At 36.0% G+C, this 24,181-nt stretch overlaps 1 long non-coding RNA gene across 1 annotated transcript; it reads right to left on the bottom strand.

The window, feature by feature from the left end:
* Positions 1–1,567: 1,567 nt before the first annotated feature.
* Positions 1,568–4,019, bottom strand: LOC127074577 (uncharacterized). Its single transcript, XR_007786062.1, has 3 exons — positions 3,471–4,019; positions 2,603–2,879; positions 1,568–2,357 (listed from the first exon to the last, which is right to left on the bottom strand). It is a non-coding gene; the product is annotated as an uncharacterized LOC127074577 (long non-coding RNA).
* Between the last annotated feature and the right edge of the window lie 20,162 nt (positions 4,020–24,181).

Here is a 24,181-nt window from a genome sequence, read left to right as displayed (position 1 = left end):
AAGAATCCCTAATTTGAGCATCCTTTGATCATTGACCTTGCTTCATTTTTATCACCCCGTCATACCACCACTCATTAAACATCAATTCATGTTAATTACAACCAAAATTCACCATTCAAACACTCATTCAATTCATGTTACAAGTACTTTGTTTAATCATGGTTTTTGAGCTTTCAAGGCATTTGAATCACCCATGAACTTGACCTAACATCCCAACACAAATACCCAACCCTAATTTTACATCATAATATGATCATATGAGCTTCAAACATCCATCATTGCATCCTAAAAATCAAGAAATCTCAAAATCACATTTTTAGGTCATGTTGGTTGGTCACAATTTGGCAAGAATGACTTATGTCAAGTTTCAAAGTCCATAACTTTCTCATCTTACAAGATTTTCAAGATCTTATTTGATCCAAATGTCCTAATTGAGTTCCTCTTAAACTTTGTTTCAAGGTATAAGACCTAATTCATTGAGTAAGGACCTCAATTTTTGCATTGGCCAAGCTGATCCAACATGCCCACAAAGCCCTAAAATATGACCAAGACCACCACTTTACTACATATCCATTTCCAAACCACAACTCATTTTGACATGTTTCTTTTTGCATCTAATCAAGGACATGACGATGGACATTTGGCACAAATTTCATGCAAAATGCACGAGCCAATTTCATTTGGCCTTGGTTCAAAAATTTGGAATCATCCTGATGAACAAGCCAGACATACCTCAACCAGAATTTGCATAATCATGTGTTAGGCTACTAAACTTGTTTGTTCTACTCCCATTTGATTCCAAACATGTTGCTAAACATGCCAAGACATATTTACAAGCCAAAATGGAGAGGATCAAGGTCACATGAAGCCAAATCGGAACCAAAGTCAAAGGCCACTTTTTCCCAAAATGGAAAAAAGCAAAAGCTATAGCAGCCCTGATTCAAGCCCCTTGGTGTCGTACCCCAAAATTTTCTCTCGCCTTTTCACTTTTCGTCTGACCCATGACTTAAGATTTATCTGTATTCATTCATTCATATGCATCATGCATCCATGTTAATACACGCATCTATAGATTCAAAGTTGATGATTGATTCAGACCCTAATTAGGGGGATTTTAATCCTGATCTGCCTTGCGGATTGATTTGTCACCCTGCGCTTAGAAATCCTAATTCACGCATCTGGGTTGACTGAGGTCAATTGTTGACTTTTTGGTCAACCAATTGACCAAAGTCAACCATTCGTCCCCAAATCCATATTATCTCGACTTTGGTAACACCGATCATCCTTTATGCCCGTTTAATCCACTTCATAGTTATATCCAAAATTGTTTCTAATTTTAAATGATTTTAATTTGATTTTTCAATTTCATTTTAATTAACTTGTTGTTTTCAAGTTAATGTTAATAAATTCTTAATGTAAAATCAATTGGAGAATTTCAATTTAATTCTTAATTAATTTTTAAATCGATTTAAAATTATTCAAGATTTAGATTAATTAATTTTGGTTTGATCGATAAAATAATTGATTTAAATATTGGTTTTTTAGAGTGATTTTTGTTTCAAATGGATTTTATTTTAAATTAATTATTCCAATTTTTAGATAACCAATTTACAATCAAATAATCCATTCCTACATTATTCATACAACTCAAATCCTGAAATTGTTGACAAACATTTCATAAGTCAATAACAAATTCAATAACAACCCATTGAGCTTTGCTAAAATTGCTAGCTTATTGTCATAATAGGTCCATAATCCCTTTCTCAATTCAAACCCAAGCTTTAAGCCGATATTCACGCACACCAGCTACACCAGCTGCAGACGGCAACAACTCCAGTTCAAAACAGCGACACTCAAATCTCCAAAATCCAAGCATCAAGTTCGGACAGGCCTATGATACACAACCTGCACAAGCCAATAACAAAAGCATCATGCACAAACAAACATGTTGAAAGAAGATACTGCTTGGCAGCCTGTTTGGAAAGATGCGTTTGAGTCAAATCCACTTTTGAGGAAATCAATAATAAATGGATTCGGTCTATTTCGATGCTCGACATTTATAGCTCATTGGTTCGTCGTTCAGTTCGGTTGGCGAAGTTCATACCAAATGAAATAAAGAGAGTGAAGATAAGTGCAACTCGTGTTTGAATGGCCATCAATTATTTACAAGGCTGGAATCATGGGATGGATAAAGTTCTGGCTGATGACATGGTTGGGCTATTACTTCTGGATGAGTACTTTCATCATGGTACATCATACTGCACCATAAAAACTGCCTTGCTGCAGACCAAAACGTTATGCAGAATTTTCCGTCGACCATAACGACGGACCTGCAAGATGACTCTGCTCAGCGGAACCTGCATCGCGACATAACAATCCATAAGAGTTAACGGCGTCATGGCCCAACAAGCTAGCTGCACATGAAAACAAATTCACTGCTAACATAAACTTAATAAATTCATAAAATTTCACACTTAGCTAACAACAATACAATTGCTAACAGAACCTGCATCAATTAGTTCATAACAGGATCCACAACAATAGAGGTTGAACTTGATTTAAAATGCAAATCCATCTAATTTCTAACATGAACATAACCTACCTCACAACAACCTAAGCCTTGAAATGCATCCATGCCATGACCAATTGCAATCCACCCATTGCATCACAATGCAACGACCCAATGCCACAGTAGTGCAACAAGGCCACTCCCTTCAACCTGCACTTCAAACAACAATTGACAACAACACTCCACAAGTTAGCCCCTAGACCAATCCAAGCAAAGGCTTTTATCTTCCAACATAATCCTCCAATTTCGCCACCGTACAAGTCCTGCAGAAGGAAGGAGCAAGTTTTCCTGTATATGTATTCGATCATTTCTGCAGAAATAATTGGACAAGAAAAAAGGATAACATAATTAGCGCACAAGATACTGAAACTATTTCAACTGAGAATAGGCAGTATAGTTCTGCAGAATAACTACACAATAATTTCCCTGCTAATGACAACTGCAGACTGAATCTCAGAGTCACTTAAAACAACTTCATTTTCATTTCAATTTCAAAAGTAACTAACATTTCTAATTTCTAACAAACTTTTAATTTACGGTGAATTTCGTTGTGAATTTCAAGGGAATTTCTAACAAACTCCGAACTCTATTTAAACACTCTTGCACTGCAATTTGGAAGAAAAAAACATTTTCGCAAACTCTTCCCCACTCCTCTCTCCCTCAACCTTGCACAAAGCTCCAGTAGGAAGCCATTGGAGCTTCTCAACGAAGCTCCAATTATGCTTGAGCTAGACCTCTTCACCACGCAGTGTTTAACACGAGTCATTCGTCTACTCGACGCATCGATCACGCGAACAGAATAGGCGAATCCAAATCCGGAAGAAAAACGCAGAAGCAAGAAGAAGTGGAGGTAGCTCGAAGAATAGAAGAAAATAGCATGGAGAGAGAAGAAGATTCGTACCTGTTTCAATTAGAGCTTCAGTTCGGTAAGTCCTCTAGATTCAATCTTGTTTCTCTTTAATCCTACGCGTGAAGTTGAGTCAATCTTGATTTGGCACTATCTATCCTCGCATCTACATCTACTTATAAACACAAACTGATCGGAGAGCTCGTTTTCGGCGTAGAGAAAGCGAAACGGAAGAAGAACTGATAACAAGAATCCAGTGAGTTGCTCGATTAGTTTTCGACATTGTCTTTTTCGCTTTGCGCACATGGTAGCAAAGAGTGTGGAATTGAGACTTGAATCTTCGAATTAATGACGATGGAACAATGCGAACCATAAGCTGAAGGTTGAACGCAACGATTCCGAATACGGCGCGTTAAAGATTGGAGGCAAATCTACGATGCTGATCATTGGAGCTTCAAATTGCAAGGCCGTGAGAGTGTTGAAATGCCATCGTGAAGCTTGCTTGGATTCGTCGTATAAGCGGTTGTCAGCTTGGTGTTTGGTTCTTGTATAAGCGCTTTTTCCCAGTTTGTTGGTTTCGTCAGTGATTTGATTTTTTTTAATGATAACTTGTGTCCCAATGACAATGGTTAAGAAATCCATAAATAAAAATTTTGTTTTGAATAAATAAATAAAATTATTAATGGTAAGTTTTTAATAAATTCAATACATAATTTACAAGAATTTGTTTTTATATTTATCTCTTAATTTGTATCTTTGGGCACAAGTTAGCATTATTTTTTATTATTATGAATAATCACTTTTTTTAAAATTTTACTTCATACCCTTACGTTTAACATCGTACCCCTACAAGTTTTTAAAAATATTAATTTTATCTTTAATTGGTTTTAACCAATTTACCATTTTATTTTTACCATTCAATTGATACTTTCGAAAATTACACATTCCACCCTCGCACTGGAACTCCTGGAAAAAGACTTCCGGTATGTATTTTTTCCAAACCGGAAGACTAAACAAAAGACATCTGAAACCTACCAATTAGTAAACCGAAAGACTTCAACAAAGAGTTTTGGTTCTATAATAAAAAAGAAACGTTCCAAAACACTTATTGAAGGAGTTCCAGTAAACAAAGTGACACATACCGGAACTCTTTGAAGAAGTCTTCTGGTATTGTTTTTATGTATTTTGGAACTCTTCTTTGAAGATTTCCGGTTTACATTTTTTTTTTTTTTGGATTTTTTTTAAAAAAAATTTATTGTCCAAGAATGAAAAATCTTTCCCAAATATGTGTAGATACTTCTGATGCGTTTCTAACTACTGAAAGATTTGGTACACGAAAAGAGGTGATCAGATGGATTAAAGAGGTTGGAATCGATAATAAAGTAACTGTTATTATCACTCATTCAGATAGTGAAACAGGCAAGAGATGAAGAAGTAACAAATTAATATTTGGTTGTGATAGATGTGGGAAACACAAGAATATTGATAGTGGAACCCAAAGTACGTCCAAGAAATGTGGATGCCCATTGAAAATCAGGTCGACTCCGGCGAAAGATGGGTCTGGTTGGAAGATTGATGTAAAATGTGGGTTACATAATCATGGTTTACCTGATAGATTAGAAGGTCATTCCTTTATTGGTAGGTTAACCACAGATGAGAAGCAACATGTCGTTGATTTGATAAAGAGACATATACTACCTAGACACATATTGTTTTCCTTGCAAGACCGAGATCCTGAGAATGTCACTCGGATTACGCAAGTATACAAGCATAAGAGTGTGATACAAAAAGAGATAAGAGGTTCTAGAAGTGAGATACAACATTTGTTTAAACTTATTGAGGATGCAGGCTATGTGTATTGGAGTAGAAAAAAGGATGACTCGGAAGTTGTGAAAGATATATTTTGGGCCCATCCTGATTCAGTTAAGTTGTTGAATATTTTTCCTATTGTATTAGTTATGGATAGCATCTACAAGACAAACAAATATAGACAATGTTTGTTTGAAATTGTTGGCATGACAAATATAGACAAACAAATATTAGTTATGGATAGCACTTACAAGACAAACAAATATAGACAATGTTTGCATTTGCGCATATGGAGTCTGAGCAGACAGAGAATTTTTGCTGGGTATGGGAGAAACTAAAAGAATTGTTTGTGAAGAAAGATTTGTTTCCACAGGTGATTTTGATAGATAGAGATCTTGCTTTGATGAAAGCAATTGAAATTGTGTTTCCCAGGTCGATTAATTTGCTATGTAGATTTCACATTAATAAAAACGTTGGTGCAAATGCAAACAACATGTGGTGAATGACCTGCAAAAGACGATATGCACATTATGGATGGAAGTTGTTTAGGCTAGTGATGAGGTTGAGTATGGTCAACGGTTGCATCAACTTGAGCAAGCATGTGTTGATTATAGTGGATTTATTAATTATGTGAAGACACATGATTGACTCCACATAGACATGGATGTGTTTGAGCATGGATTAATCGAGTGCTACATTTGGGTAACACAACGACTAACCAGTATGTGTTATAATTTTTTCTATGTTATTTTTATATGTGATATTTTTTCTATGTATTTTTTTATGTGTTATTTTCAATATTTTTAGGGTTGAATCTGCTCATTGGAAGTTAAAGCAGATGTTAGGAAACAGTATATGTGATATGGTCAAATATTGGGAAGCTATGAATAACAACTTGAAGTTACAACTGGGAAACATTAGAGCTTCTTTTCAAAAGAGTTTTTATGAAGTTGAGCACGCGCACATAAGTACATTTTATGGTTATTTGCGTGGTTCCGTGTCTCGAGCTGCTTTGAGACGTATTGCTGAAGAGTTATTGAGAGTTGATTATGTTGGAACTATCATGCAAATATGTGGTTGTACTCTTAGAACATCTTATAGGTTACCTTGTGCTTTTGAGTTAGGAAGATATGCACTAGGTGGTATACCGATACCCATAGATGTTGTTCGTGTTCATCGGAGGAAACTAACTATGGAAGTTGAGTTAGAGGTAGGTGCAGATGATGGATCAGAGGTGGATATGACTTGTGCAATAGATGAATTGTGGAAACGATTTAGGTCATTAGATGTTATTGGGAAAAGGGCATTAAAGAGTAGGGTATGTGAACTAGCATACCCAACAATGACTCCATTGTGTCCACCACCCGAGAAGTTAAAAACCAAAGGAGGAGTGAAGAGGAAAGGGAAAAAACCAGCAGAATATGATGTTTATAGGGACCCTTCGTATCATGAGTATATTGATAAGGCATCTCAATCTTCACAAAGGAAATGTCAACCATCACAGACTTCGAAGTTAAAATTATCAAAGAAGCAACCACAATTCACTCTTCAATTTCCTAATCATATTAGGTCATACATTAAAGATGTAGTTAATGTTGAATCAGATGGTAATTGTGGATTTAGAGTCATTGCATGGATATGATGAGGATGGTTGGTCAATGGTTCGCAGAGAGTTGGGGTTGGAAATAATAGACAAGGATATGTCAACTTTGTATGATAAGTTATTTTCTAATCGGTTGTCAGAAGTGAGAGAATCTTTGATGATAAAATCCTTTGGTTCACAGCCACCTGAAAAATGGTTGACTCTACCAGATATGGGTTACTTGATAGAGAATCGCTATAATGTTGTACTTGTCTATTTAGGAAATTCGTGCATGACTTTCTTTCCTATGACAAGTTCACATTCACCAAATGTCTCCATTTATTGCATTGGTTTTGTTAACCAAAATCATTGGGTTCAGGTACGTATTTTGTATGACAAGTTATTTTATATGACTTAATATTTTAATTATTTCACTTTATTAAATATATGTTTTAACTATTGTCATCAGGTTAACATGAAAGAGGGGTTTCCGTTGCCACCGGTCACATTAGATTGGAAGAAATTTCGTTCTCATACAGCAACGTCTTGGATGTTAGGATTTGCAAGACGTCTACAACATTGGCAATTACTTACGCATATATTAGCATGAATATATACTCAAAACATGAATATGTAATCAAAAAATGAATATTATATTATGTCTATTATATTCAGTTCTAAAACTTAATACATAAATCAATGTGAACGAGAAATATGCAAAGCTTCAAATAAATCAGCAAACTGTGGATCTTCTCTTCGGCATTAACTTGTCTCAGATAATGATGAATCAATGTAGATACACGAGCCCAATTAGGATCAGATGGTCCTGCGTCATAAACAGGAACCTGTACCTCTCTTGGATCGTCACGATGGGGAGGGACCAAACGTGGATGCGAAACACAATAATACCACTCCATATAATCATCTTCTATATCAGATGGAGTGGTGGCCATGGTAGTTGGATGGATCACAGCGATAACGCTCTGATGGTAACCAATCCAATCAACATCAATATCAACCGCCATCGTACAATAAGAGGTGGGGATGGAACATACTGCTTGTACCCGAACTGACGTAAACATCTGTCAGGCAAGTATGGAACAACTGTGTCACCCCACTTCAAACACCCCCTGTAAAGACATAACTCATCAAACTGATGCCATGCTCTATGATCCTCAAATGGACGCCATATGACGTCGGCAGGTGTCAGCTCGTCCGAAATAGGTCGTAAATCATCAACCTTCAGGACTCCTTGCCTATAGGACCATCTCATTGCTCGAGGAAGACCACAATTATCAGCTGGTTTCCAATTCTCTCCTCTTTTTCCAACAGTTGGAAAGTACTCGTGACTCCAGCACTGTTACAAAATAAAAACATAATAAACAAAATAAGTTAAGTTAACATACTTTATAAAATGAATTTAACACTTAATAAACAAAATTAAATTATATACCTGTAGGAGAGTAGAATATCCACCGAGCTGTTTGCAACTGAACATGGACGCATCTCCAAGGTATCTGTATAGGGTAACCAGTGCAGCTGCTCCCCAACTATATCCCGAACATCTATTTAAGTCCGTAAATGGTGGTACCCACCAACATCAATAAATATGCTCTGGTCGCATATGCCCAGCTAGAAACAGCTCTATGTTGTACGAATAAATCGTATAACCACTCCAATTTATAATATGACCCCCTGCAGCTACGAACATGTGATTGTGCCTCACCCTGTGACACTCCTAAGCAGTCAATAGCAAGTTCAACAACAACCTCTTCCGTGACATCCTGAGGACTCCAGAAGACGCTCCTGATGGGCAAGTGAAGCAGACATGAGATGTCCTCCAAAGTAATGCTCATTTCACCAAACGACATGTGAAATGAAGATGTCTTTAGATGCCATATTTCCACAAATGCAGATACCAAATTTGTGTCTATCTTGTTCAGACTAGTTCTCTGAAGTGAAGATAAACAATATCTAGATACCCAACTCCCCACCTGTTGTGGAAGAGCTAGTGGAACCCTCGACGTCAGCTTTAGTCCGTGTCCAGCAACCTTTAACTCTTTCTTCGGACCTCTTTCCTAAAAACAATTAAAACACATATTAGAAAACAAAATATAAAATATTCAAATATTATTCATTTTCAAATATATCCCGTTTATTTACCTCACCAAACCATAAATGGCGAGCAACATGATGCTCGTACTTCACCAAAAGAGACGTATCGTACGACCCTCTTGGATATCCATCCGGCTCTGCTGCAGAGGAAGATGCGCCCCGGCCTAAACTGCGGTATGGAATCCTACCATCCCCACCTCGTCTTCGAACCACTATAAAAAAATATTATACCACAATAATTAAAAATACAAAAAAAATACAAAAAAAAGAAGCGCACCGGAACACTTCTTAGAATAGTTTCAGTGTGGAAAAAAATAAAGTTGACTACCGGAACACTTCTTAAAAGAGTTTCGATATTGCTCGTTCAAACCGGAAGTCTTTAATAAAGAATTCTGGTACATACACTTACAAACCGGAAGACTTTCTTAAAGAGTTCCGGTTCAATGCCCCAAAAATGCAGCGAATCAGAAGTCTTTGAAGAAGTGTTCCGGTATACATTTTGTGAATCGGAAGACTTACTCTCAGTGTTCCGGTTTACAATGCAAAAAAATGCTAAAAATTCTCTTCCATAAGTCTTTAAGCGCAAATGAAAAAAAAAATTATTTCTGAAAAATATACCCTATTTATATGAGGGTATTTTGGTCCAAAAAAATTGTTTATAGGGGTATGGGTACAATTGTAGGGGTACGAGGTAGAGTTTTCTCACTTTTTAGTTCTTACTTCGGCTTAAGTGAAAGGGAGCGTTGGACTCTATGATGTGTATTGGGATACATTGGGCCCCAAAAAAGGGAGGTTTTGTCCATTGTACTTCCCTTTCGGTCCATCACCTCCTTAATGGGCCTTCACCCCTCCTTTTCATCATGCACCCCTGCTGATCATTTTCTTTGCAGCGTCTGGGCCTTAGCCCTAGGCCTAAGCCATTTGCTTGCCTGTATGCACCTCCTACAGGTTCTTGCACACATTGAACCTTATGTTTAGTTGTTAATCTAGTTCATGTAGTTTAAGTCCAAATATATTCTAGATTTAGGGTAATCATCATAATTAGGTTGGTTAAGTGATTTAGAATTTAATCGGGATTATGGACTTTTAAGTTAATTAAGTGATTAAGATTTAATTAAATTAATTAGGATTAAGGCTTAATTAATTTAATTAGGATAATACATTTTAGAATTTTAATCAATTAGATTTGAAAACTAACTAGCTAATTAGGAATTTAGAATTAATTAGATTTGTTAGATTTAATTGATTTTAATTTTTCATGATTATAAATTTGATTTCATATCTCTGTAATTAAGCCATTTTTAGAATATGACTGTTTTACCCATAGGTAGGAAATTCTTGATTTTTGTGCATGCTCCCCTAGTCTAGGGCTTTAACTAGAATTGTCTAATGTCATTTAGTTGATTAATTCAATAGTATTTATTATTATATTCAACTATTATTTTAATCCCATTGATTAGCGTTGACCAAAGGACACTTTGGTCAATCAAATCCTTTGTAATCATGTTGTAAGCCCCTAGCCTAATTCAAGTAACCAAAAGACTCTTGGTCACTCGATATGGCAATTTCATTATGCTCAAGCTATTATGGATACACTGAATCTCTGAAGCTCAAGACCTCAAGGTTCAAATGCAAGATCAAGACTTCAAGTCAACATCAATCAAGCATAGCTAGCAAAATGGACTACATTCCCAAGCATAACAAATGTGTCAACACTTGGTAAATACGATTCAAATTGTACGAAACGGGCCTTAAGTAATAGGGAATGATGAGACAGAGTTTCTCCTATCCTCATCTAGAGCGACTTTGTGTATGGGGCATAGGCCCCAAATATTCGAAGTGTTTGCCCTTATTCATAGACTTTAGTACGACACGAATCGATTAAACTACCAAGTCTTCTTCACACCAAATCAACATCAGCACGAGGATCAACAATGAAGATTCTTCACCAGCAACTTGTCGGTTAAGAGAAGTATTATACGCCATGAGCCTTGTAAGACCCCAATTTTGTCCCTAAGATCCCTCATGGCATCATAACATTGCATTGCATAGCCTCAAGGATCATTGAGCATCTTGGCTCCCTTTCCCTTTGGGTAGGGATCTCTTGTGAGTGGTTTGAGATCACCAAGCATGCTTGAATTGTATATCATTGCTTTTCTCATTTTGTTTACTAACCAAAAGCACAAAAATATGTCACTAACATCTTTTGTTTGAAGCTTAAGCAATCACCAGGTCAAGAGCTTCAAGAAGATCCTTTGTGCAAGAGATGAGGTATTTTCTTGGGATGAGGATCACATGATTATTATAAGGAGCTTACATGAGCTAGGGTTTCATTTTAAAGCAATCTCACCAAGTGGTAGAGGCTCAAGTTAATCAAGACATTTCAAGGTCTTCTAAGGACCAAAAGTCAACTGTGCAGTCAACTGAGGGCTATGAGGTGGGGAAATGAGTTGAGACACCTCAATCATGTTCAAATGAGGTCTATTTATCATTCTAAACATCCATCTTGAAGATTCAAAGGTCATGGCAAAAGTTACTAAAAATGGAAAATGACCTATAATTCAAAGTTTCCAAATTTGGCAAGTTTTTGGTCCACCTTCAACTTGACTTGTCAATGTCAAAGAAGTTTAAAATGGATTTTTGGTGAACATGAAAGTTATAGATCTTTATCTCCCCTTTCCAAAACGTCCTAATTCATGTCCATATGATGAATGGTTGAGAAGTTATGGTCATTTGATCACAAAGTGTGCATGGAAATTCAAAATGGCATAACTTTTGATACAATGCTCCAATTTGGTTCATTCTTTTTGCAAAATGCTTCTCATGTTCAAGACATATCAAATTGACAATATTTGGCTCAATTGTGCAAAGGGATCATGGTCAAAATTCTCATTATTTCACACATGTTCATTTTGAAGAAAATATTCAACATTCATTTTTGGCTTAAGATGCAAGCAAATTGATCTTCAAATCATGACCATTGGATAACTTTGAGTGGATTAAAGCCTTAACATGGGAAAGAACACGTGCATTATGGCCATGCTAACTTAATGTGCATTTTTGCAATTTGCTTCAATACTCACTAATCATGGTTAGCCAATGAAAAAGAGGATTAGCATGGTCATTAGCATGAAGTATAAAAGGCCAAACCCTAATCATAACTGGGATAACAGCCAATTTCAGATCAAAATTCAAGAAACTCTCCAAAATTTCTCTCTCTTTGAATTTGATTTTTCTTCACACAAAGCTCAAATATTATTGCATAATCTTGATCCTCATGCTTCACTGAGCAAGATTCATCCATCATTTGGTGCAATTCAGTAAGAATTCGAGCAGACCAAGAACATGAACATGGCGATGGAAGTTGGAAATTGAAGTGGATTCAAGAGGATTCAACCGTTCATTTTTGCTTAAAGCTACATAGGAAGATCATAGGAGAAGATCTGGAGCATTGGAGCGCTTGAGAACACGATTTCAGCAACCTTCATTCCAAGGTGACTCAATTTTCATCATCTCCTTTTGCTGTTTTTAGATCATAGATGTGTAAATCTTGTTGAGTAGAGCATGGATATATGTTTAGATTTGAAATTGACTGAGAATTGAGCATGATATGTTGACTGGAAGTTTAGATCTAGAAAATGTTTGTCTTCGATTTGCAAAATCCATGGAGAGTTAGGATGATCCAATTGCATATTTGGAACCTACATTGAAAAAGGATTCGAATGATGTATGCATTGTAAAATTCTGGAAAAAAATTTGGTGGCGCCGCCGTGGGAGCCACCATTGGTTCGTCGGAGAAGACGACCGGAGCAGAGCTCCGGCGTCTGCGTGTGTTAGGGCTTTGCCTCGTTGGACTGCCATGTGTGCCCTTGCGTGTGAGTGTGATTGGATGAGAACGCATTGACTGATCCACACGTGCCTTGACCGGTGACTTTGCATGTTGATGTCAATTAATGAAACGGCGTGTTTTGATGTTTAAACGTGAGCCATTGATTCTTGATGAGCACGCCAGATCGTGTGGCTCTTGTTTTTTCTGATTTGCTTCAAATATATTCATTTCCCTCCATTTCCTTTTAATATTTCAATTATTTTGTTTGTTTTGTTTAAATCATAAAAAATGCAAAAATGATCCAAATGAGTCCCAATTTTTTTCATAGATTTGTATTGATGTCTACTTTTTTATGATGCTGATTTCATGAATTGTTGATGTCTGGATTTTTATTTGTGAATTTTTGAATGAACATTATGCTAATTTGATCTATTGCATTCAATGCATTGTGAAATCCTAATTGTTGAGCCATTTGATCCAATTTTTTGCATGCTTGACATTCACATATGATATGAATTATTGGTCACTGGTTTGGAATTTTTCTCACATGTTATCATCATTTTTGACACATAGAGAAAAGTGTGACAATTTGTGTCACATTTTTGACATTGATTTGGTGCATTTTTGTTCACATAGCATTTGCATCATTCTGGATTTGATTTTTTGCAGGTTGAACATTCATGACATGAGAAACTTGTACAAAAAATTTCAAAGTCATTGCATGCATTTCTGATTTGACATGAATTTTCTAAGTTGGAAGTTCATTTTGTGCATATTTTTGGTCATTGCATGGCATAGACAATTTGAGGCATTTGATTTTTGATTTGATGCTGGTCCTTTTGAGGACATTAAATGGAGTGTTTGAATGTGTAATGTGTAGAAGATTGGGTTCTGTTTTGGTTATTTGGTTAGGTTTTGAATCTTGTCTTTGTACTAGGGTTTTGTACATAAAATAACTTGGTTTTGTGTTTCAGGTTTGGACACTTATCATTGATGGTTGGATTTGTTCTCACTTGTGAGATGCAAATGCATTTGAGTTCTAACCTATGTTTGTTTTGTATGGTTTAATTGATATGGTGAACTCATGAGCTCATTTGAGTGCTAGGACACTTATGCATTGAATTGTGTAACTGTTAGAGGGTTTCACTGTTTGTTTTCTGGTTTATGACTGAAGTACTAACTGTTTAGTCTTTGTACAGGTACCTTAGTTGCTTGCTTTCTTTAGCTCTTGCTTAAGCTTTGGATTATGGTTGACACACCACTCAGGTAGTTAGCTTCTTACTTCATGTAGTCTGAAGTCCTGTCACCTTTTTGGCAGGCACTTTGCTGGCAAGTCCTTTTTCAGAGGCTCTGTTTGTGTTTGTTTAAAATTATGCTCAAAGACCTCCAAGAAGAGGCATGTGATATTTTATAAGACCTCCAAGAGTATAGGCAATTGATGGATAGAAGGGATTAGTAGCCAATCCCCCGTTATTCAGTGTGTCGTTCTTTATGCTCGCACTACGTGTTGATGCTTCTGAGCATGTGCCCCCAGATCTTTGTCCAGAGTCTGTCAAGTGGAATAGGATCCCACTTTCTGGATCCTCACGCTTTCTTTGTCATGAGCTTACCCTGGCCAGGGTTAAGAGCTATGAGGTCTCATCCTCATTTACCATTTTGATCAGCTTCACCCTAACGTTCAATGTCAGTGGTTAAGAGCTACAGATTACCCTTTATAGTTTGGCTTGTTTGTCGAGGTTGACATGACCCCTCTTGACTAAAGCCCACCCATTGTTTGAGCCTCTTTTATGGATATAGTGTGTGATGTGGATTCCATGTGTGTGCTCTTGAACTAGGAGTTTCCATTTGAGCTTAATTGAAGTATCATTACCATGTTCATCCCAGTGGAAGATACAAGATACATTGAGGATCTCTTATGAGACTTGTTTGATTGCTTATACTTTGTGCTTGCTTATTCCAAAGGATGGGAGCTACTTGGATCATCAATATGATCTCAAGAGAGGAACTCCTAGTGTGGTTGCATTTCTTATCCCTCACCTCTTGCATGCTTAGGACCTTACCCCTTCTTCTTCATCTCTCCACCCTAACCCAAGCCAAAAGCCTTTTTGTGCAAACATTTGACTATTGTTTTCAACATTAGAAACCTAAGCCTTATGCTTTTGATTTTCAAACTTTCTTTTCATAACACTCATTTTGAATTGAATCTTTAAGTCAACTTTGACCATTTTGTATATATTTCTAATTGGTAAATATAACCCATTCAAATGTTTTTGTGGTTCCAATGTCCACTTTCTTAATCAAAATTTTTTCATAACCTTTAGCTATTAGGTTTGAGTTATCTTTGTGGTAGATGTAATACTCACCTTTGTCCTTAGTGATGGACAATGAGTCTTCCATGCTTATTATAGGGTTAACCCCTCACTAGCATGTTGAAGCTATCCTCACATGGTGGATTTGTGGTTTGGTTGAGTTTTCTCCCTTTGATAACAAAAGACCTTAAGGTTTTGGACCAATCAATTCACCAATTTGTTTTGAGATTTTTACCCCGAACTACGAGGTTTTGATCCTAATCTTTTTATAAGAGGGTACGTAGGCAATGGGTTTATCCATCCAAACACAAAATGTAAATAACTTGTATATTCTTTTCTCATCTCTTCAATCATGTTTGCACAAATAAAATTTTCACAAAAACAAACAACCTTCACAAGTGTGAAAAGGGCTCCCTAGGAGTACCTAGGATGTTTTGGGTGTCTAACACCTTCCCATTGCATAACCAACCCCCTTACCCAGATCTCTGTTTCTTTGACTAGTTTTTGTTAAAACTTTTAGGTTTTTGTTCGCTTTCTAACCATTCCTTTGGATTAATAGAAGTGCGGTGGCGACTCGACTTTGTATGATTTACCTTGGATTTAGTCAATATCTCCAATGGTAACGAATACCCCGCTACAAGCCTTAAGTAATAGGGAATGATGAGACAGAGTTTCTCCTATCCTTGTCTAGAGCGACTTTGCGTATGGGGCGTAGGCCCCAAATATTCTAAGCGTTCGCCCTTATTCATAGACTTTAGTATGATTCCTATCAATCAATTGTCAAGTCCCTCGTTTTCTCATTCTCCATTCTAATCATTTCAATTAATCATTCAATCATTCTTTTGCCTCCTTAATCACCTTGTTTTCAGCCCTAGTGGGCTGAACTACGAAAGCTCTGATTTCCTTATTGCACTATAAGGATACGTAGGCAGGAGAATCCATATTGTTCGCGAGCTATCTTATTTATCAATCTACTCTATCTATCAATCGATCTTTCAACACCCTAATAATGAAGCATCTTTTGCTATTAGCAACTTGTGGTTGTGCACCCTCTTCTAATCTAACTCTCTTTGCCTTATGAGGTGTTAAACCTTGGCTCTTCGATTTTGATCTTCGCCTTGAGAGTCATAGACTATGGCATCTAACCATTATTTTCCTTGTCAGGTGTTGAACCTTGGCCCTTCGATTTTGATCTTCGCCTTGAGAGTCATAGACTTTGGCATCTAACTTTCTTTGCCTTGTGAGGTGTTAAACCTTGGCTATTCAATTCAGATCTTCTCCTTGAGAGTCGAAGACTCTAGCACTTGACATTCTTTGCCTTGTGAGGTGTTAAACCTTGACTATCCTATTTCGATTCTTCACCTTGAGAGTCATAGACTCTGGCATATTTGTTTCTTCTATCTTGTGAGGTGTTAAATCTTGGTTATTCAATTCAGTTCTCAGCCCTGAGAGTCATGGACTATGGCACTTGATTCTATTTGCCCTGTAGGTGTTAAACCTTGGCAATTCAATTCCCTGACATCATCAGTTATAAACTTTGACATTGATACCTTACCTTGAAGGTCATGAACCTTGGCACTCCTTTTCAGCCTTGAAGGGTATTAAACCCTTGCAAATCAATTTATCAATCTCTTCTTGCCTTATCAATCATCTTACTTTCATTTGTAGTAGGTTGAACTACGATTGCTCTGATTTTCTCGTTACACGATGAGAATACGTAGGCACGAGGGTTCGAATCCTCCGTGATCATACTTATTTATTATTCTTTCTTCCGCCTTAGGGCATCATTCATGCCTTTCATGATCCTTTATCTACCTCCGATCATCGAACCATTCACCTAATGACATATTATTTCTTTGAAACCGAAATACATATTTCTTTGGATATTCCATATACACCCTTTTAGGACGATATAGTGATAATCCCCATTTGTGCCTAGAGTTGTTTGGATTGTCCCCAAACATTTAATTCCTTCTTTTTTTGGCTCAACTATACAATGATACAACGTTGTAGGCCCTCACTTGTGGTTTGTGCCACCTTCCCTCTATGGTACAAATTCCATTTCTCTTATGGATTCCGATGCATATCTGACCTTTGGTTTCAAACCATACTTCTTAGGTTACTTGTTACCAAACTTTCGATTCTGTGACTTTGGTCATTTCATTCCATTCATCTCCATGATACTTTCATATACTACCTTCATTCACTCCATGTGATACATCAGTTATCTCTGAGCCAAATACAACATACCTTTGTGCTCCATCTTATACCTCCTTGTGAACCAAGAGTTGTTTGGCTCGTACCCAAACACTTAATTCATTCTTTCTCGGTTGTTCCGATACAGTGATACTGCGATGTAGGCCCTCACTTGTTGGTTCATACCTGTTTACTCTTGGGTTCATATTTCACCCCTTGTTGGAGTTCAAACAACATTATCCTTTGGTTTAGACCATACTTTTATCACCTATTCTTTTCATCTCCCACTACTAGTTCTTTGAACTACGGAGCTCTGAATTCCTCATTATATTAGAGGATACGTAGGCATGAGAGCCCTAATCCTCACCGAGCACTTTACCTATTTCTTTCCTTTCCCATTCTTTCACGAGTAATCTTTAGATATCACACTTATTCGAGCAAGATCAATCAAAATGGTTCCCATGGAGTACCATGGATGTTTGGGGTGCTAATACTTTCCCCTTGCATAACCGACTTCCTTACCCATCATATCTCTTTCCCCCAGGTTTTATCGATGTTTTCCCTTTACTTTGGGAATGAATAAAGTTTGATGGCGACTTTGTTGTATGTTCGAGCGTGCGATACGTTCGGGTATATTTCCGCTAGCTTCAGCTGGCGACTCTGTTGGGGATGCTTCGCTACTTGGAGCATTTCCTAGTCACTAAAAGGAGTCGAGCCTAGTTTTGATTGCTTCCTTAGCTTTCGTAGGGTGTTTATCTTTATGATTTACTCGCTTTATCATTATCTTCATTTGCCTTATATTATGGATATTATCTATTATGCTCTTTGTTGGGTTGGGAATAGATTACATCCGAGAAAAGCTCTATACCCAAGCTTGAGTACATACACATGATAATAATGTGACTAGAGTCGTGTTTGACCTCTGTGGATTTATTCCTTGATTATGGTTGACACGAGATGTCACACCTAGAGTAGATCCTTTTGGGAGCATCATTGTTCGACGAGTCATTCGTATAAGGCAATGGTATCTCGAAATGGGTCGTTGACTCTAAGAACCTCTTAGGTTGCCTTTGAAGACTAGAACCTACCTGTGAGTCGGATATGGGATTTTTCTGCAGGAAACCATAGACTCTACATACCTTATTCTCATGGACATCGAACCTTTGATCCTGCATCGGGCAGTATGTGAAGATTATCCAGATTATTTTCATGTTGTTAACACATATTATTGCATATCATTTCTGCATTGCTGTATATATGCCGGATTTTTGACCCTGAATTATTATACCATTGATTCTTTGAATCTATGGGTGTTGCATAATTATTTTCATCTCCAACATATGCATGCAGTCATTTACATCTCATGACCTCTCAACCAGAAAAAGTTCACCTTGTCCTTTCTCCAGCCTGAAAGACGACGACTCTTCGACACCAATACTTCACAAGAGCTAACAAGTCAAGAATTATGGAAGACATGGAACAAGAGAATGATACCTATATGGAAACTTTGGCTAAAGTTCAAGACAAAATGGATGCCTTCCAAGGTAACATGAACACCATATTGGAGTACCTTCAAGCTCATAAGGCCACTACCTCCACATCTGTGGCCAATCCTGCTTCTGTTGTAGTTACTGATGCCATTGTTGTCACCACTTATGTTGATGTTGTTGTGGACATTATGATTCAACTTGAGAGCCAACCTATATGTCAGTCAGGTCCTAGTAGGAATGCCATTGCCTATCCCTGGGGGTTTCCTCCAAACTTTACTCCCCCAGTTGCTAATGGGAATGCATATGTGTCATATCAACTGTTTGATGTACATTCTGCCAATGGGAATTATGTTGCCCATCCTTGGGGCATGACCACTCACTCTCCTTAAATGGTTAATGCTGACAACCATGAGATTAACCCATAACAGGTTCTTCAGACTTCTGCACCGGTGATTGTTGAGACTCCCAATGATAATGAAGATGAATGTAGAGGTCCTACCCTTCACTTATGTCTTCCTCCTCGAGCTACTCAACCTACTGTTCAGAATTTGAATCAAGGTGTTCAAATACATCCTCCTCATCCTGGGGCACCTCCTATTGTTCCACCTCCATTTGTGTATCCCGGGGCATCCTATGCTCCATATCAGAATCAGTATGGTCAGACTGTTGGTCAGATGGTAAATCAGGGTTTGATGTATCCTTAAGGGTATCCTTAGTTTGCTTCTCCTCCAGTTATTGCTCAGGCAGCTTCTCAGGGTGTTCAACTTCCCAATCATCAAGTTAATCCTCAAACTGCCGATCAGATTGATGTTGATCCAGATCAAAATAGGCAGATTACCGATTACTAGATGAGAGAATCAGAGCTTTTGAAGGTTTCTCTGCTTATGGTATGGATGCTAAGGACTTGTGCCTAGTTCCTAATGTGGTGCTTCCTCCTAAGTTCAAAGCACTATACCTACCAAAATACAATGGTTTAAGTTGTCCAAGAAGTCATGTCATCATGTACTGTAGGAAAATGGCATCCTACATTGATAATGATGATCTTCTCATCCATTGCTTCCAAGATAGTTTATCTAGGGCATCCTTAGACTGGTATATGAGCTTAGAGCGCAGTAAAATCCGATCCTAGAAGGACTTGTCTGAAGCCTTTCTCAAGCAATACAAATATAATCTGGACATGGCTCCCACCAGGTTACAACTGCAGAATCAAGCCTGCAAGAGCAGCGAAACATTCAAGGAACACACTCAGAGGTGGCGTGAGATGGCTTCTAGAGTTAAACCTGCACTGACAGATGCTGAATTGGTCGATATCTTTATGGGTACACTCCAAGGTTTGTACTACGAGAAGATGGTTGGTAGCTCATCATCCAACTTTGCAAACATGGTAACTATTGGAGAACGTATTGAGAATGGGATAAAAACAGGAAAGATTGCTGGTATTGACAATCAGTCAATGGCCAAAATATCTCAGGGTTTTACTAAGAACAAAGAGGTTGAGGCAAACACCGTGATAGCGAATGTCTATCCTCAAATTCAAGCACCTATGGCTCATATGCCATACTACCTTTATCCATACATTGTCGTTGCTCAGTATCAGCAACCTGCATACCAACCACAGTATCAACAACTTCCACATGCTCTAGTTTATCATAATCAGCAAGATAACATAAACCAGAGTCAAGGCCAGCGCAGACGGTTTGATAGTAATTAATAATAGTAAATAAAAATAAAATATGATCAATAATAATAATACATAATACTAATCGATAAATAATAATGATAGTAGTAATCATAATAATTAATAATTATTATTATACTAATAATAACATGATAATAATAATAATAATAATAAATAATAATAATAATAATAATAATAATATACTAAACTAACAAAAAAGAAAAAGAAAATAAAAAAATTTAAAAGAATGAAAAATAAAATGGGCCGAGGCACTCAAAAGTAAGAGAGGAAGTAAAAAAAAACATTCAAAAATAAAAAGGTCACCACTAGAAACCTGCCACATGTCCAAAGCAAAAGGAAAAGTCAAATAAACTTGATTTTCTCTTCTTCCTCTCCCTCGTGTATGTTGCTATAACAACAGTGTAACCTTCTCATTTGTCTTTGTTGACGTAAAACAACCCCAAAAAAACAGAGCACCGACTTCCTCATTTACAAGCTCTTTCTCTCCCATTCAAACGTTTGAACAAGAAACAACAATAATCAGAGAAAAAAAAGAAAAAGAAAACAAATCTTCCCTCACCTTCAATCTTAATCACAAATTAAAAAATGATGGAAAGGTTTTTGAGGGCTAGCCGTGAGGGAGGTGGTCGATGTTTGGTGGTGTGGTGGTTCTGTTTGGAGTTGAAGAAAATTTGTGTTGTTAGAGTTGTATGGATCGGTGGAGGTTGGAAAATATGTTTATGGTAGAGGTAGTCGCGAGTGATGGTTATTGTTTTGACGGAGGGAGTTTCAATTTTGGTGTCATGAAAGCAGCACGGCGGAAGGGGTTGTTTGGTGGTTGGCAGAGTGAAAGTTGGTTGTGGATGAGGGTGGTTCGATGAGTTTTTTAAGGTGTTGATGGAGGTTGTTTGGGGTTGAAGTTAGATATATCATTTTTTGAAGAAAGAGATGAGAGAGGGTGAGGTGAATAAGTGGTGTTTGGTTGTGTGAAGCACATCGTTTTTGAAGAGGAAGAAGAGAGAGCTTTTTTGCTCGTTTTGCCAATTTTTGTTCATTTTGGATAATGATAGTGAGGAAGGGAAATGTGATGATATTATGAGAGAGTGAAGATGTGAATGAAATTGATAACATAAGAGTAATATGGAGGTGTGTGTATTTTTGAAGAGAGTGAAAAGGAAAAAATCAGAGATAGAAAGAGAGAGAGAGAGAAGAAAAATGTGGGAGGGAGGGAAAGAAAGAGAAAAGAAAAACATCTCAAGGCTAGGTGTCACAGTTTCAATGGTCCAAATTAAATTAATTTTGCAAATAAAAAAAAAGGGGCAAGTGTTGCATTGTGATTGGTCCTCCAATTAAAATTTTAATGGTAAATAAAAAAAACTTAATTAAATTAAAAGTAAACAAACACAAATTAAAATCGAATCGAAAATACAGATAATTCTAAATAAATCTTCTAGTTATTTTGGCAAAAGAACAAAAATAATCGAACAAAAACTTAATAAAAATCGGGCGTAAAAAATGCCCGAAAAATAAACTGAACACATTAAAATGATCAACGTGAAATAGGCTTCTTGGAAATATACATGTTTCGATCTAATTTTGAAATAAAAAATGCTCGATCGAACAGGCTCAAGATGACTAAAATGTGACTGAAAAAGTAGTCGAAAAATTAAAATGGCGTCTATAAGCTCGATTTTGAAATTCATCGCCCGCTAATTCGACATACATTTGAGAAACGATTTAACCGATCTATTTGTAGATCTCAAAAAAATTTCTGGTTAACATACTAAGAACTATGCGGAATGAAATGCATATTGTGATAAGTAAAAAAATACAGACGTATTGTGAATTCACTGAATTGCTGATTGAATAATCGTGAATAGACAATCAAATGCAAGTGAATCGCTCCTAGACCATTCACCTCTAATTCTCAGCACAATCAAGACTATACAAAGATTCAGATGATGATAATCCTCTTGATTGTCACCCTCTATACCTCTAAAACAAGATGCAACTGAATGAATGATGCACTGCGATTGAGAAATCAAGCCTTTTGACTTTTTGATCAATAAATGACTGAATGAATGTTATCAAGACCAGATAAAGATGCCAGAACTCCTGACTTTTTATCTAAACCCTGATAAATTCTTTTAACTGATGAAATGCACGACAAAATGGACTAATTATAATATGTTGATGCGAGTGAAAAAACTTAGGGTAAAATTTAGGGTATGACAGGCGGAATGCTACATCAAAGGAGAGGAAAACAATGCTGAAAAGAAGGCCCGCGACACCAAGGAACGCGTAACTGGTGCCAAAATGAATTATACTTACTGCGGAAATAAAACTGTTTACAGTAAATAAAAATATAGTCTAATTTCTTCATGATCATAAATATTTAAAGAAAAATTCATTGAAATAAAAAATCAAAAGTTGAAATAAATGCTAATGAGACAACATATATTTAAAATTTTATTTGATATATTTTTATATAATAAATAAATTAGTAATAAGTAAATGAGTAATCAAATAGAATAGAATTTTAAGATATTATTCTATATTTTTATTTACTGTAAACAGTTTTATTGCTTTTGATTTTAATACATTTTTATTATAATTCGATATACGGAATGTACGTATTTACTATAATTATTCTGTTGAAAGGATAAAATATGTTAGTGCAAAGATAACAACGGTATAAGATTCAATATGCCAGCGTGTTATTGCAAAATTACATCTATGTAAAATTCAATTAATAATAGATTGACACTGGAATGACCCTATATTATTGTTCATAATAAGTAACCGATTTTAATTTATAGAGTTTGGATCTCAATTAAATCAAATCAAATCAAATAATAAATATACTATTTAAATTTTAAAAATATTCTTATCATATATGGCGGGTAAATATCAATAATAATAATAACAATAATAATAATTAATTGGTAATTACTCAATTAATATTAATCAACTATATTAAATACTTATTTTTAATTTTAAAGTTATAATTTAATAACATATAATTATACAATTAAATATTCATTTTGTCATTTAAAGAAAATCAAGTAACGATAATATTTGACAAAAAAACTACAATAATAATTAATTTGATTTCAGAATATTGATTTCATTTTGGAATGATAAGATTGCAACAACAATAAAATAACGGTAATATTTTTAGTAGTATAAATAGAGTTTAGTACGAAATTACTTATAGGAACATGAAAGTAGCTGTATTATGGATTGTAATTAGGGTAATTAAGTAATTATGGTGGTAATTAACTTTTATATATTAAAAGTAGATTAACTTTTATATATTAAAAGTAGATAAATTTTATAGATTGAGATGGGATTGATGTGATTTAAAATAATTAATATTAGAAGTTTTATTTACACACCTTATAAATTTCAAAATACACCTAAAAAAACATAATCAACAAATAACAAAACATTAGAAAATTGAGAGATTGAAGAAATTTTATTAACTTAATAAAACATAATTAACAAATAGCACACTTCAATCCATATTAGAAGAAAATAACAAAAAACCAGTTTATGAAAAAAAATTGAGAGATTGAAAAAGTTTTATGAACAAACCTTATTTTGTAAGTCTTCAAATTAGACCTAAATACAAACATAAATAAATATTAAAAAAAATTAACAAAAAAACAATTAATTAAAAGAAAGTTGACAATTTGAAGAGATAACCCCTTTTAATAGACAAAAGTCTGATGTAGGTATCTTTAGGTATGTTTGA

Source organism: Lathyrus oleraceus, chromosome 4 (assembly GCF_024323335.1).
Source record: "Lathyrus oleraceus cultivar Zhongwan6 chromosome 4, CAAS_Psat_ZW6_1.0, whole genome shotgun sequence".
NCBI lineage: Eukaryota > Viridiplantae > Streptophyta > Magnoliopsida > Fabales > Fabaceae > Lathyrus > Lathyrus oleraceus.
The sequence above is the reverse complement of the archived record's forward strand: the minus strand, read 5'-3'. Positions and strand labels throughout refer to the sequence as shown.